This window comes from Strigops habroptila, chromosome 8, assembly GCF_004027225.2.
Source record: "Strigops habroptila isolate Jane chromosome 8, bStrHab1.2.pri, whole genome shotgun sequence".
NCBI lineage: Eukaryota > Metazoa > Chordata > Aves > Psittaciformes > Psittacidae > Strigops > Strigops habroptila.
This window is the reverse complement of record NC_044284.2, coordinates 58,864,919-58,879,468: the sequence shown is the minus strand read 5'-3', so window position 1 is coordinate 58,879,468 and position 14,550 is coordinate 58,864,919. Positions and strand designations below refer to the sequence as shown.

General features: G+C 42.8%; 1 long non-coding RNA gene across 1 annotated transcript in view; it reads right to left on the bottom strand.

Moving 5' to 3' along the window:
• The window catches only part of LOC115611579, a 35,261-nt gene extending 29,726 nt beyond the window's left edge, over window positions 1–5,535 (bottom strand). The window contains exon 1 of the long non-coding RNA XR_003992631.1: window positions 5,223–5,535. This is a non-coding gene — a long non-coding RNA (uncharacterized LOC115611579). The remainder of the gene's footprint in view (window positions 1–5,222) is intronic.
• Between the last annotated feature and the right edge of the window lie 9,015 nt (window positions 5,536–14,550).

The following is a 14,550-nucleotide window of genomic DNA, read 5'->3' as shown; positions in this document are numbered from 1 at the left end:
ATTCATATTCTTTTCTCTGCCTTCCAACACATTAAGTTACTTGGCACTTGACAAATTGCTGTGATTTGGTTCTTGGGACAGCTGCTGAAATGGTCAAGTCAGAAGGGAAGCAGGCATCGTATTATGGATGCACAAGGCTTTTTATAGACATTGGCTCAGTGGGTTTTATATAGCAGTGGCTGGTAGCTGAATCTAGGACTGGAAAAATGATAGGCTCTATAATATCTGATTTAGAATGATCAACATAGAATCACAGAATGGTTTGGGTTGGAAAGAACCTTAAGATCATCTAGTTCCAACCCCCCTGCCATGGGCAGGGACACCTCACACTAGACCATGTCGTCAAGCCCCATCCAACCTGGCCTTGAACACTGCCAGGGATGGGGCATTTACCACTTCTTTGGGCAACATGTGCCAGGGCCTTTCATGGCATTTCCTCATCAAGGGGAATTTGAAATCCATCAGCAGACAAGGGAGAAAATACAGTAAAAAATATACTGAAAGACTTAAAATCAATGTGCTTTGCACCAGCTTAACTTGGTGCTAGAAAAGCTGTCCTTGTTTAATCACAGAGCAAGCTACGCTTTCCAAAGGCCTGCCCATTCAGTGTTTGCTTCACTTGTCTGTAGTTGATGGAAGAGAACTAGGAATTTATTAGGCATCAACAGAGTGGACTGAAGGATTTTCTCCAGGAGTAACACATAACGTCAGGTTTGTGTATCCAGTCAAACACATTTACTACTACAAAGCAATCAGTCATTGAATTACTGATGAAACAAAACAGAAAGCTCTTAAATGTATCCATAGCCTATTAAAGCTTTTCTTCTGCTTGTTCCCTCTTTTGTCTTTGAGCCAGACCCACTGTATGACTTCTTTGTCTGGTATGTACCCTCTATTTCTATTGTAGTCCTAACACTGTTAATCTGCTCAATAATTTATAAGACAGCTGACCTCCACATTAGGTGAGCTATTGAACAAACATCAGGGAGTGTTAAATTCAGTTTAGGCACTGTAGTCTGAAAAGCCCTCGGAGTCCATGGGCTCCATTAAGAGCACAAGGTGCCTGGAGGGAATAGGCAAACCTGGGCTCCTGCACATCCTCCTCTCCTGTCATTACCCAGCTGATAAATATTTAAATCACAGGCTGAGGTAGGTGGACCACTTTCTGTCCTATTGTCTTCTCTTTCACTTCTGTGGCTAAAGGTATAATCTTTGCACACAAGCCCTGTTTAAGTACTCTGTTACTAAGGAAACAAACTTGTCAAGCATGGACCATGTGGGAATAATGGTGATTTATTTAGAAAAGGAAAGGTTTGTCATTTTAAGCTCACTACTACAGAATTGCTTTTTGATTACCTTCAAGCTTATTGCATTGTCTTGTCACAATAAACTATGGGAACAAGTGGAAAGGTTAATAATTGTGGGCTTTGTTCTTGTCAGTTGTTCTGCAAAAGATCATACAGGAGACCTGCGCCCGTAGCTCAAAAGGAACGAATTTCAAGAGGGCTGGAGCAGGATCCTGGACTCCATTTGTTCTGTTGTTGTTATTATCTATTTATTTCCTAGCTGCCTCCAAAGGCAGCACGCCTGAGATGAGCAGATTTGCAGACCTGCTACAAGGATGGACTCAGTGACACAGTGCTAAGGGTAGGCAAGGTTGGTCACACATGTTTGTCAGAGTGGGGGAAGGTGAAGGATCTGAGCAGGAGAGGAGAAAGACAAGGAGATTTGAGAGTGCTTTGTGAGCTCTAAACTGCAACACATTTTCTGAGCCCCACCACTGAAGGCTCCTTGTTTGTTAGGAAACATCAGGGGTTTCCTTTCCCTTTCCTTTTTTTTCATTTTTCCTTTCCCTCTCCCTTTAACCCTTACTTCTCCCTTTCCTTTTCTCTTTCCCTTTCTATTTTCCTTTCCCTTTCTTTCCTTCTGTCTTTCCCTTTCTATTTCCCTTTCTATTTTCCTTTCCCTTTCCTTTTGTCTTTCCCTTTCTCTTTCCCTTTCCCTTCCATTTAGATCCCGCTAATCAGATAAAATTCTAAATAACCTCAGTGTGCTTTGAGCTAGGCTTAATGTGCATTTCATCAGGATAAATTAATATTACATCAAGAACTTCCTCCTGGAGCAAGTGGGTCCCTTTCTTGCCCAGGGATGTGTTCACCAGGAAGGACCGTGCTGCTGTGAGCTGCCTAAAGATTAAAGAGTTAAATTATTGAAGGAAGACCAAAGTGAAGGGTTCAACTTGCTGTTGAGTTTGGGGGTACTTTAAGGAATGATTGACGTTAACAAATCACCCTAAAAGCTGCTGTATTTTCACAACAAGACAATAATTCAGCACGATGGAAAGTTTTTGAAGTGGCAGTTTAGAGCATCCTTGTTTTTAGGGTAAACTTTTGAGGAGAAACCCACAACTATTCATATAGAATACTTCTGAAAATGAGGGTTTGGGGGTTTTTTTAGTATGAAATGATGACTCCTTTTGAATTTTTCATTGAAGTAACTGTAAGAATATCTGAAATCTAAATGAGATGTTTCACAGGGCTGAAAGGGAATTTATTTTTGTGTATCATTCACATTCTGACTTTCTATTCTGATCTGGATTGGCAAAACGAAAAAATCTTGAAGTATTTCCCAATAGAGGAAAAACATTTCCTACATATTCTGGGAGCTCTTGCCACTTTCTCTCAGTAACAGCAGTTCTGCTTTCCAGGAAAGCCTGAGGGCTGATTGGGAAAGGCAAAAAATCCTTGCTAATATCCATCTACATCCACGTGTCTTCTCCCATGTGAGATCACTTGCCTCCCATTTTGCTAGAAAATGAATAATACAGTAGTAAAGGATGCAGCATAAAGTATTCATGGCAAATTAAAACTCATCTCCAGGACCATTCAGATAACAGGGCCACGGGCCACACCTGGGCTGCTCTGCCCTGCAGGGAACTTTAGAGGAATTATTTATCAGTGTAAGTTGTTTTCATTAGCTACAAGTATGAAAGAAGAATAAATTAATCACGACATAACAGGAGGTTTATGGTGTAATTATGACCAACTCGGTGTTATTTGCTGCATTAGAGTCAGGTTGGTAGTGCTTAGTGAGGGGGTTCATGGTGTTGGGTTGTGGAATCTATATTGAAGGGATGTAATTGAATGTACTGAGGCTTGGTCAGTAGGTCTTTATGCAGCAGCAATGTCAGACACGAGCATATCTTTACTTGCAATTTGGGAAGGACTAGTAACGTTCTAGCATGTTCTGTAGTATATCAGCTGCCCTCTACTACAGCCCTTCTTTATCTGCTGTTCATAGAATCATAGAAAGGTTTGGGTTGGAAAGGACCTTAAGATCATCCAGTTCCAACCCCCTGCCATGGGCAGGGGCACCTCACACTGGTCCATGTCACCCAAGGCTCTGTCCAACCCGGCCTTGAGCACTGCCAGGGATGGAGCATTCACCACTTCTTTGGGCAACCTGTGCCAGTGCCTCAGCACCCTCATTCAGGATGCAGATTTCTAAACAAGGGCTTCAAATATATGATCATCTGACTCAATCTTTTGCATTTTTGCATCTCTCTGTTCTGACACCAGACTCCAGATTCCAACTCCTCGGTGATGGGCTTTTTTGCTACTTGAGCACTGTTGTTCTGAAGGCTAGAACCAGAGGAATAATTGAATTTTCAGGTTTCCCCTGAACAGGAGAAAGGAAAAAGGAGTTAAAAACAGTTGTCAGGTTAGCCAATGATTTACATTTTTTAAACTGAAACATAGATAAATTTGTTCGTGAAAATGTAGTTTTAAAATTAACCCCCCAAAATGTCATTTTGATGACGATGATCAGTATTTTAGGATTTAATCCTGGAGTTTGGTGGTTGTGATCTCCTTGCAGCATGAGAACAGAGGCAAAAGGGATGTTGGGACTTTGTGAAGTGAGTCTGTGTCTCCTGTTGCTTCACACCATGGCTGAATACCACTAAATTTCTTATTTCCATCTTTTGAAATGTATGGCTGGCAGCTGGTCACAGCAGCAAGAGACTGTCATGCTACCAAAGCCCTTCCGAGTGCTGCAGCCTTTATCTGTGACAGTACACTCCCAGGGCTTGTGAATCAGCTGCCCAGCTCTAGCACATGCACTTGTCCAAAGGCCTCTTTTCTACACATTGTCTTGTCACAGGCAGGGAGAAAATTCATTCTTTTGTCTTGAGAAGTGGCTAAAATCATCCCCCTGGGACTGGGAAGCTGCCCTCAGAAATGTTGCTGGTACAAGAAGATTTTTCTGCGGTGCTTCCCCTTTCGTTCTGGAGATACCACCTCCTTCCCATTTCTTCCCATTTCCAGGGTGTATGTCTGACTTCTCTTCACAGCCATGGGCAAACAATGAAATCACTCTTTCTTCAGACTTCTGGTCGGGTCTGGATGTTTGAATGTGCAGCCATTCCATTCTAAACAAAGAGCTTGAAGTGGAGCCCTTAGAAAACAGAATCTTCTCCTATCAAAAAGGGAATACTCTCTTCCATTTGTTTGCCCCATAGAGGTGGCTGCATCTCCCATAGAGGAGTCCCTTCAGCCTTTGGCCACACTCCCACAGCCTGGGGAGAACTGCTCAGCTGCAATATAAGCTTCCATTTAAGAAGGATTTCTAAGCAAAAGGCACTGTAGGTTTGCTAGAGGGATACCAATGAATGGGTTGAATGATTAAATAACTTAGGATTTTATTTGTGGATTTATTTCATTTATTCTAAATGCTTTTGAATATATTTGTATTTTGGCTTATAGATGTTAAATACACTGTAGGAATCAAATGCTAAATCTTGTAACTCTGCTTTAAAATGCACTGACAGAGGTGATGATAAGGAGTAAAAAAGATTTCGCTGTCATGCTTGTGAGCCACACTATAACAGCAGTCTTGCTGCTGCAGCCAGCTCTCAGTCTGCCTGCCCTTCCCTCCACTCAATCAATACTGGTATAAATATCTTCTCCCAAAAGACGAACACAAAACACTGCCTTCTTCATTGCTGGAAGTGGTGCCAGTGAGCCATGACAGCAGGGCAAAGATGGTGGCCTTCACATAAAGTCACCAAAGCAGAGATTCTTGAACCATGTCTACATTTTCAGCAAAGAATTACTCCTTTGCACTCCCACACATCCCTTGTAACACATGTAGCATCTACCTGCATTAAAAGCCAGAGCACATTTCAATAAAAGAACACAATAAAAAGGATTAATGTTACTCACTTTGGTGGAGGAAGAAACTCCTCTTTGTAATCTTCATCTTGTGACAGGGCAATTGATTTCTTCACTGTGTGGTGCAGAGCTGGCATTGCTCCTGAATTCCTCAGTGTTGCCTACAGCTCCCACTGCTCTGATCTCTTCAGGTTACTTTGCAGCTTGATTAGGTCCTGCTGTGTGTGTGTTATACCTCCTCAGCAGAGCTGTCACCTGCACGTTTGATCACAGTTGAATTCCAGCTGTAAGAAACACCCAACAAAGTCATGTCACGGAGGGAACAGAGTTGTTTGGGTTCCTGTTGCTATAGCTACAACGGCTCAAAAGCCTTGGGAAACCCTGGCTGGAGTTTAGCAGGATGTGACATTGTGTAGAAGAGGTGTAAGGATCCTTCATTGGAAGGATTAAAGTAGATCTGTGAGCCCCCAGAGATCCCATCAGCCTTAATCTGAGAGTCACTGTTGTCCAAATTGGAGAATCCTAGTTTTCCATAGCCCATTTGAATTTTTACATTGAATTCATTAAGTGGTAAAGAGTCCAAGGAAAGGGCAACATTTTCTGCTGATAATTTCCTGTCTTTTCTTCACTAGCATCTCTTTAGTATGGGAGCAAGGACACATGCTGTGTTCTTGTCACTAAGGTCTTCATTCACCTCTTTGAACTCCCTCTAGAATTAGTGGAAGGAAACAAACAGCTGTGTAGAATGATTCATCCCACTCATTTTAAGACTGTGAAGTGTTTGGGAAGGAGCCTATCCTCTCTTCACCAAGAACAGCGGGAGCTGAATCAACTAATTTACACCTGATGCCCTGCTGAAGTTAGATTGAAACCCCTAGGTGAGGTAAATCCCCCATGAGGTGCCTGTGCTGGCTGGCCAGTCACCAGCTCCAGCGACAGGCCAAATCCTGCCCCGTGCTGTTCAGTGCGTGCCTTTAGCAACCTGCTTTTTAGTGTCCTCTCTGACAGCAGTGATGCCATTTGCACTCAACCAGTGTAGCTTAAATAGTCAAAGATTTAACTTTTCTTCTGTAACTGGACATTTAAGTTCCTTGTTCATGCAGCACAGCTCTGGCTGTGAACCTTATGCCTTCTTAGAAGCTGATTTGACATTACACTGCATATAAAATCACAGGAAAGCAACCTTTTTCCTGCACCAAGAAATCCCTAGAATTACACAGACTCTATCAGGCAGGTAAGGTGTTAGAATACTATCACTGCTTGAATCTTGAATAACATAACCATACACAAGCATTGTCTCTGATTCCCGTGGGAGGCCTGCTGGGAGCTCAGCTGGGCTCCATAGGACTGTAGCTTACCACCTTCTTTAACAACATCTTTTCAAACTTCTCTGATTTTCTGAGCCATAAAATTACTTTTCAGGCCTTTCTAACATTCAGATTGTTACCTGAAGACCAGAAATGGTTTACTGAAGAATAAATAAGTCCATCTTCATGAAGTGAGCCTCTGTAAATATCATAGATGTAATTCATAAAGGTAGATGGCATCATTTCAGTTTGCTCTGCTCAAGTGGCAGTAGGCCCAGCAGGGTGAACAAAAGGGAGGAGATAGGATGTCTTACAAATAAATCCAATTAAATTGCTATATGGGAATTGATTGTATTTTATTTACCCAGACATAAACCAGATTCTAGATAATCAAAGCTTTGGCTTCTTGCACTATATTCACTTATTCTCAACAGGTTGTTTCCTGGGAGGCTCAGTGCACATGAGCTCATTTTGTAATCCATTTTGCTTTCCTCCCAAGCCAGTTATAGTCAATAGAAAAAGTTTGCTGTTGCTGAAAGGTTTGCTGAAAGGTTTGTATGTCCTGCAGCTGCCATTCAGGGGACACCAGGGTACTTGAGGAACACAAACAGTAAGGTTCATGTTAGGAAGCCTCTGTTAGGTTTGAATGGTCAGTAGCTTGGATATCTAATATTCTTCAGTGGATGTACCAAAAGTTCACACAGGGGCTCATGGGAAACGCCAAGATGAAGTTCTGGGCTTTGCTGTTGCTTTTTCTCTCTTACTAATTTAATACTTTGCATAAAGAGACTTTGTTTTTAAGAACCATATTTTTGCCTTCTCCCTTAAGGTGCAAATTTAATTCTACTTTAGGTAAAAGAGTTCCCTTGGAGCTGAAATCAGACCCTGTTTGGTTCTAAAACAACGTGTGTGGTGGGAGGAAGGCTTGGAGGGCAGGAGCCAGGAGGGTTGGCAAGGCTGGAAATGAAGCAGTTCTGGTGTTTAGTTCTAAATCATATGTGATGGTCTGAATGGACAGATCATAAAGATCTTAATTTCCAGCTGGGCTCGTAGGATGTCTTTTGTGATGACTCAGCTGATGAGCAGGATCACACACATTGATACCAATCTGCCTGCTGTTTCGGGAAGAATTTTCCTCAGATTTTTAACCCCATAGCAGCTGAAGGTCAGTCTTGATTTTGATGTGACTTACAGTTTACAAGAAGTCTTGAGATGGCTGTTACCTGCTTGAAAAGCCTCACATTTTTCTTATCTCTGTCTCCCCTTGCCTAAAATATTGGCTTATTCTAAGTGGTACCATTTTTCTTGTGAAATACACAGGGCATTCTCATTTTGGAAATCAACCAATTTTAATGTCTTCCTTATATTTCTCCCCTTCAAGCACTGAAAAATAGTCCTTCACCATTTTATGACAAAGCAGTGAGCATTTCCTGTGTGATGAGTGGAGTCAGCATGTAAATAACCAGAGCAGTATCATTAGTGTGTATTGTCAACTGTCAGTAATGGCTGAGAGTCTCAGCTTTGTGTATTATAACCTACTTTATTCAGCAAGGGGAAGTTAGGATGCAAGGGCTGTTCCCTGTGCTGCTTAAAAAGTGCCAGGACATCTTTAGCTTCCAGCTGGAAGAACCACCCGAGACTAGCAGGAGGAATCTTAGTTTAAACACCTTATTTGAAGGTCAGAACCTCTAACAGTGTAGCAGAAGTACATTGCAGTGTCAGCATTGGTTATGAGCCCAGAGCCTCATGTCAGGCTCCAAACCATGACCTTCTACACCAGAGGCAAGAGTGTTACCAACTGAGCCCATCTGACATTAATTAAACCCTCATTAAAAAAGGGCTTTTTTCCTGGTTTGAAATGTGATTTCCTCTGCAAGGTTTTATCATGCATATTTTATAAGGAATTTTAACATGTGGACTATAGACCCTGTTCTGATCTTTTGGAATCACTGTACGTGGCATATGTTTCATGCAGATGGGAAATAAAAAAGAGAGAAAAATATACATATTCATTTGTTCTGGTTTGTAGGCTACGTGGCTATGTTTGTGACGGTCAGGAACAGCTTCAGGAGGGAAGTTTATTGTCTATTACCACATACTGATACAGGGAAGTATTCCATGTGGTACTTATGGGGCATGAACACGCAAACTCTGCAAGATTTAAGTTATCCAGGATTATCCAGAGTTTGACTGTCACCTGGCAATAGAATCTGGGAAGAGTCCCAAGCTCTTTCTATTGATTCTCATGAGCTCCTCTGGGAAGTGTATTTACTCACAAGCCTGTTTTTACCTGCAGTGTAACACACATTTTCCTTTCAACCAGCCAAGGCTTACAGTAAGTACAGGAGAGCAGCAAGGCAGAGTTCAATGTTAACAGTGTCTTCATTTCTAACAATATCAGAGTGATTTATCAGTATCACTGAGGCTCTTTCCAGTCTGATGCTGCAGAGGTTGGCAGTGTCTGTCTGTTGGATACTCTCTAGGAGCTTGGACGCCCGGACTAGTCTTAGTTTTGCCATTTATTCTGTGTTTAATCAGTTTCCCCTTCACTAAGAAAGAGGGAAAAGCCTTGAAACAACTTCATAGCCACCTCCTGCATCACATCTTTCAGAGTTAATACACAGTAGTTCAGAATCACAGTGCTGCCCAAGGGAGCACCCTCCCTCCTGCTTTGGCACCTTATCAGATAATAGTTCTTTTGACACACTGACCTCCCCAGTCTCTCTTTTGCTTGGATTTCTTTTTACATACTACTCCCTAGGCATGTGTAAAGCTTGTTTTGTGTAAAGCTTATACGAAGCTTTTCAGTTTCAGATACTTTTATATTTTCCTCCCTTTTAATCACATACTTTCAGTTCCTCCTTTCTCGTAGGCAATGCAGACCCCAACCTCTGCTCATCTCTTTTTCTGAGAAGACAAGATTCATCACTCAGGATTTCTCGACCCTCTGAGGAAAGAAGCTGATCTTTCTTCCCAGCTCTGTGGGAATCCCTAATGCCAAGACACACTTCACTGGGAAATCAATATAAATAAAAAGCAGTGAAATGTCTTTGTTGTGAAGCAGCCTCTTTGCATTGCTCATGAGCTCATGCAGAGGGCACATCCCAGTCCCAGCCTAACTGAGCAAGTAGCAACCATCGATTCAGGGTCCATCTTACTCCACATCCTCTCCTGCACGTCAATTCAGCCTTATTCCCCTTCTCAGCTTGTCCCCTTTGGTCGATTGATTAATCATCAATATTACTCACAAAGGCAGCTACAATTAAACAGGCATTAGATTACTTCCCCTCTCATTTAATATCACTGAGCTCAATCAGACACCTAACACTTTGCCTTCCTCAAAACATTTAAACAATGTTCAGTTGAAATAACATGCTATAAATTCAGCATCTGCTACAAAACCTTGCTGAGAAGCTGGATTGTTGGACACTTTGTAAGGACTGACTTTCATTACCTTGTACCTTCATGCTATTGACAGTTCATCTGTGAGCTGCTGTAACGGAGATGTGGATGTATCTCAGAGCAGTCCAAAAGAAATGTCTTATAATGTAAAGGAACTAGTTCATATGGAAGGTTGTATGGAACAGAGAGAGGAGGATTAAGACTTAAAATCTTTCAGAGGGGTGGATGTAATCTAGTGGCATCAGCCCCACAGCTGCTTTTATAGGATCCTAGAATGGTTTGGGTTGGAAAGGACCTTAAGATTGTCCAGTTCCAACCCCTGCCACGGGCAGGGACACCTTCCACTAGAGCAGGTTGCTCCAAGCCCCTGTGTCCAACCTGGCCTTGAACACTGCCAGGGATGGGGCAGCCACAGCTTCTCTGGGCACCCTGTGCCAGCGCCTCAGCACCCTCACAGGGAAGAGCTTCTTCTTTATATCTAACCTAAATCTCCCCTGTTTAAGTTTGAACCCATTGCCCCTGAACAGGGCAGCATTAGCTGGCACAGACACCCCAGATAACCCTGTTTTATTCTGTGGGCTTGCGTGGACTTATCTTGTGCTACTTCTCAAGTCTGATCAGGATTTACTTGCCTTTCTTCCCCCATGGGTACCAACCCTATGAGCTTCTGCAGTGGGGGTACTGATCAGCTCAGCCCCAGCGTGATGTAGTACTGTGTGAAGGGAGGCCGCAGCTTACATTTGCATGGAAATAAGTATAATATCTCAGACTTTGACTTTGCACTAATTCATATGGAGATTATAAAATGCCACTGAACTTCTATCCTCTGTGCACTGTGAAATGGAGGTGTTTTACCTTTGCCTCGGTGCAAATGGATATGTAAGGGGAGGGCAGTGGAAGAGGAGACCCACTTTGTTCTCAGAGTCTATTTGAACACCCTGACATTCCTCAGGCTTTTGCAGTCTGAGTGTAAACCAGCAAAACCATTACTCCTGTGTAGATGTTGTGCCTGTGTAACTGGAGAGAGAATAGGATTTATCTGGCAAACTACGTAGCCAATTGATATGAAAATACTTGAATAAATTCAGAGTAATAGAAACAAAAATTATAGATATGAAGCAATGGAGAGACTTGTCACTGTCACAGCCCAGTGGAAGTTTCTTTTCTTGTATGCATTCATCATCCAAAGACTTGCTGCTTTTATAAATTCCCTGCTTGGCAAGTTTTCCATCCCCAGATTTCTGAGAGGGTTGAAGCCCTGGAACATATATTTAGTGCCTGCCGACAGGTCCCTAATTATGGCTTGATTAATCACAGCAGTGCCTGCACCTGCCTCTGCAAAACAGCTTCAGTTTTGCTTTGTGACCCGTGCAGGAGCCGGAACGCCTGTACCAATGGCTGTGGAAGCATCAAGCTTTGTTTGCTTCCCTGTTAGTTCTGCTGCTGCTCTGACCAGCACAAATGATTCCTGTCATGTGGGAACAGGTATATAAATTACACCATGGTACTTATATACCATGTGTAATTTTCATACACCATGCCTTCCACAGGAATGGGTTCCCATCAACCCCAGGGACATTGATGGGAAGGTTCACAGGATTTCCCCTAGATGTGGTTAAAATGCCTTTGTCTTTTGAAAACCATTAAGTACACAGGGTGCCCAGAGAAGCTGTGGCTGCCCCATCCCTGGCAGTGCTCAAGGCCAGGTTGGACACAGGGGCTTGGAGCAACCTGCTCTAGTGGAAGGTGTCCCTGCCCGTGGCAGGGGGTTGGAACTGGATGAGCTTTAAGGACCCTTCCAACCCAAACCAGTCGGGGGTTCTGGGATTCTGTGAATTACACTGAGCACCTGCATCTCTTCAGCTGGAAAAGTCTTGCTGCATTTTTTACCTTCATTTTGTGGGAGTGAAGAACAGTTCTTCCAATCAAACTTACCTGCCAGCGTTACATTTGCTTCCACACAACATGGGCTGTCGTACTTCAGGAAGGGATTTCTGGAGGTAGTAAATAGCTCCATCCAACACATGCTTCAGAAATAAAACAAAGGCACATTGTTATTTGGAATCTGTGAAGCACAGAGAATGTGCTCTCTATAACATGAGGCATGGATGCCAGGATTGCCCCAGCTGGCAAACTGAAGGAATAAGGAATACAGGAGAAGAGAGGTGCTCTGTAGGCAGAGCTGTAGACACACAACTAGAAAGCTGGTGCAATAGAAAACAATGAAACAGAATACAGAAGGAGCAAAAGTTCTGACTGTTGGGCTGGAGAGGAAACATCATGGATCTTAAACAGCCTGAAGGGAGGGAGGAAGATGTATTTGTAGAATAGTAAAGTTGTGAAGATGAAAAGGGCATGGGCAAAGTTTGAGTTGGTCTGACTGAAAGAAAGGGTCAGATATTATGGACAGAGAGTTCACTAAATCCTGTCAGCTTGCATGTGAGAAGGGGGTGGCAGAAGGTGGTGCTGACACTGAAGCCTGGGGAAGGGGAGGGAAGCAGGGAGAGAGGGGAAGTTAAGAAACTAGTGGAGAAAGGCAGGAAGGGGGAGGGCGGAGGATATGAAATAAGGTGCTCAATTTTGTCCAGGTTGCCCTTGAGCTGGCAGGGGGGTTATGCTGGATCATGGGCTGAAGAGATTTATGTACATGAGGTAGGGTTGGAAAGGCAGATTTGTGAGTTGTCAGCATAGAGGTGATAGTGGAACAGCAAGAGAGAGCCATGAGACAAAGGAGAAGGGAGCCCAGCCCAGGCCTGGGGAGATTTCCAAAGAGCGGGAAGGAGCAACATCACCAGAAAAGTCACCAGAGAGCAGGATATTCACCAGGAACAAAGAGCAGGAAGGACTCAGATGCTTGTGAAGAAATGGCTGGAGAAGCTGGTGCATTTAGGGAGCATGAGCATTTAGAAGTGAGTTTAGGGAAAATGAATCAGTGTTGTAGTTATTACTGATGAGTTTTATATGACATGGGTTTGAGAGAGGGATTGACTTTGGTTAATCGTTGGAGTTCATGGATTGCTGTCTGGGCTGGAATATCCTACAGGAAACCTGTACCTCAAGTCAAACAGGCCAAAAAGGAGGGAGGAAGGAGGCAGCATGGATAAAAACCCAGGAGAAGACAGACTATAGCCTCTCACTGCAGATCTTCTCTATTTCTAATGGCAGTGCTATTTAGTCACCCCAGTGATCAGTATGTGCTGAGTGAAATACACACATCCATGTGGTGTGTCCAGGGAGTTAAGGGCTCAAGGGAGAACTCTCATGAAATGAGAATGAAAATCTACTCGATGGCCTGATTCTCCATGGCTCTGCAGCCATCCTTTCCTTCTCTGCTTCTAATAAAGGCTCTCTGCTTTCACCCCCACGTAGGCAAGAAAAATCCATGTGACCAGATAGGGAGACCTTTAAGAAAAGACCAATATTTGCATATCTATTATAACTATACTCAGTGTTATACTTGTTTCATTAAAATTTCTATTTGGATAATATGTAAGGTCAATACTGTCACTGTTCTGGAAAATTCATTTATTTTAAAATGAAAGCTAAACGTAGCAAGTATGATTCTCCCCATGCCCCCACCTGTATAAATCCACTGAGCTTGACAGAGCAAGTGAATGCAGAATTGGGCCCAGTGTGTTTAGAGATGGGGGTCTGCAGTGTGGGGAAAAAGCATGCTAATTACATGAATCCTCATGTTCAAGGTAAATCACTTGTTATAGATGCTCTGAGTTCCTGCTCTTTGATATTCAAAGGCTGGTTATTATTTCAGCTGGGTGCCTACTGAGGTCCATTAGCTTTTACACACCAGTTAAGGTTGTCAATTGCTGGGATTGAAAATACATGAAGAAATACTCAAAAGAAATGTGCTTCCCTAAGGTTACCAGCTTCCAAACCTCAAGCAGCCATTTTCAATGAATTTGCCTCTTGAGAAGGCTGACAACAAGAGTTCTTATCCCAAAAGAGGCGAAGGGGATAGCTTCTTTCAAAGGTGTCAGTGGTTTCCTGGTCTGTTTCTGTGCTATTAACATTATTCAGGACCTGTGTCTCGTCTGGTCTAAGTCTTTGCAGAGTTTGGGCTCTTTTGTGTGGTAACTTGTTTACAAGTACTGCTTAACAGTCCTCAAAGTGGCATCTGGTTCAATCATCAGAAAGCAGGAGAGGGGAAGAGCTGATCTAGGACAGCTAGTATGGAAGTCACCTTTACAGTCTTATGAAAATGTATCAAAAGCAAAAGCTATTTTCAGCATGTACCAGGGGAAAACGTGTATCAAGATGGATCTGTTTAAATTTTAACATTTCTGGTGTAAAATAGATTTATAAAGGTTTCATTTTGTATACAGGGAACTTCCATGTGTCTGTTCAGTCCGACTGAAATTCCAACTCTGTTAAACAACCATGTTTATTAGATAACATTAAACCAGTTACACTAACTTCCACCCTTAAGGCTTGAAAGCAATCAGATGGTGTCTGTTACCCTTTTCCAAGGTGGCAGTGGTCTCTTATACTTCAAATGAGCTCAGTGGCTTTAATCCCTGTCCCACATGTCCACAGCACAAAGAGCAGGATCTGAAGCAATAATCTTTATGTCAGTCTCAACAGAGAGAGCCAGAACTACATTCACCCAGGGGAGCAAGAGACTTTCTTGTCAGCAAAGATTTTTCCCTCTAGCA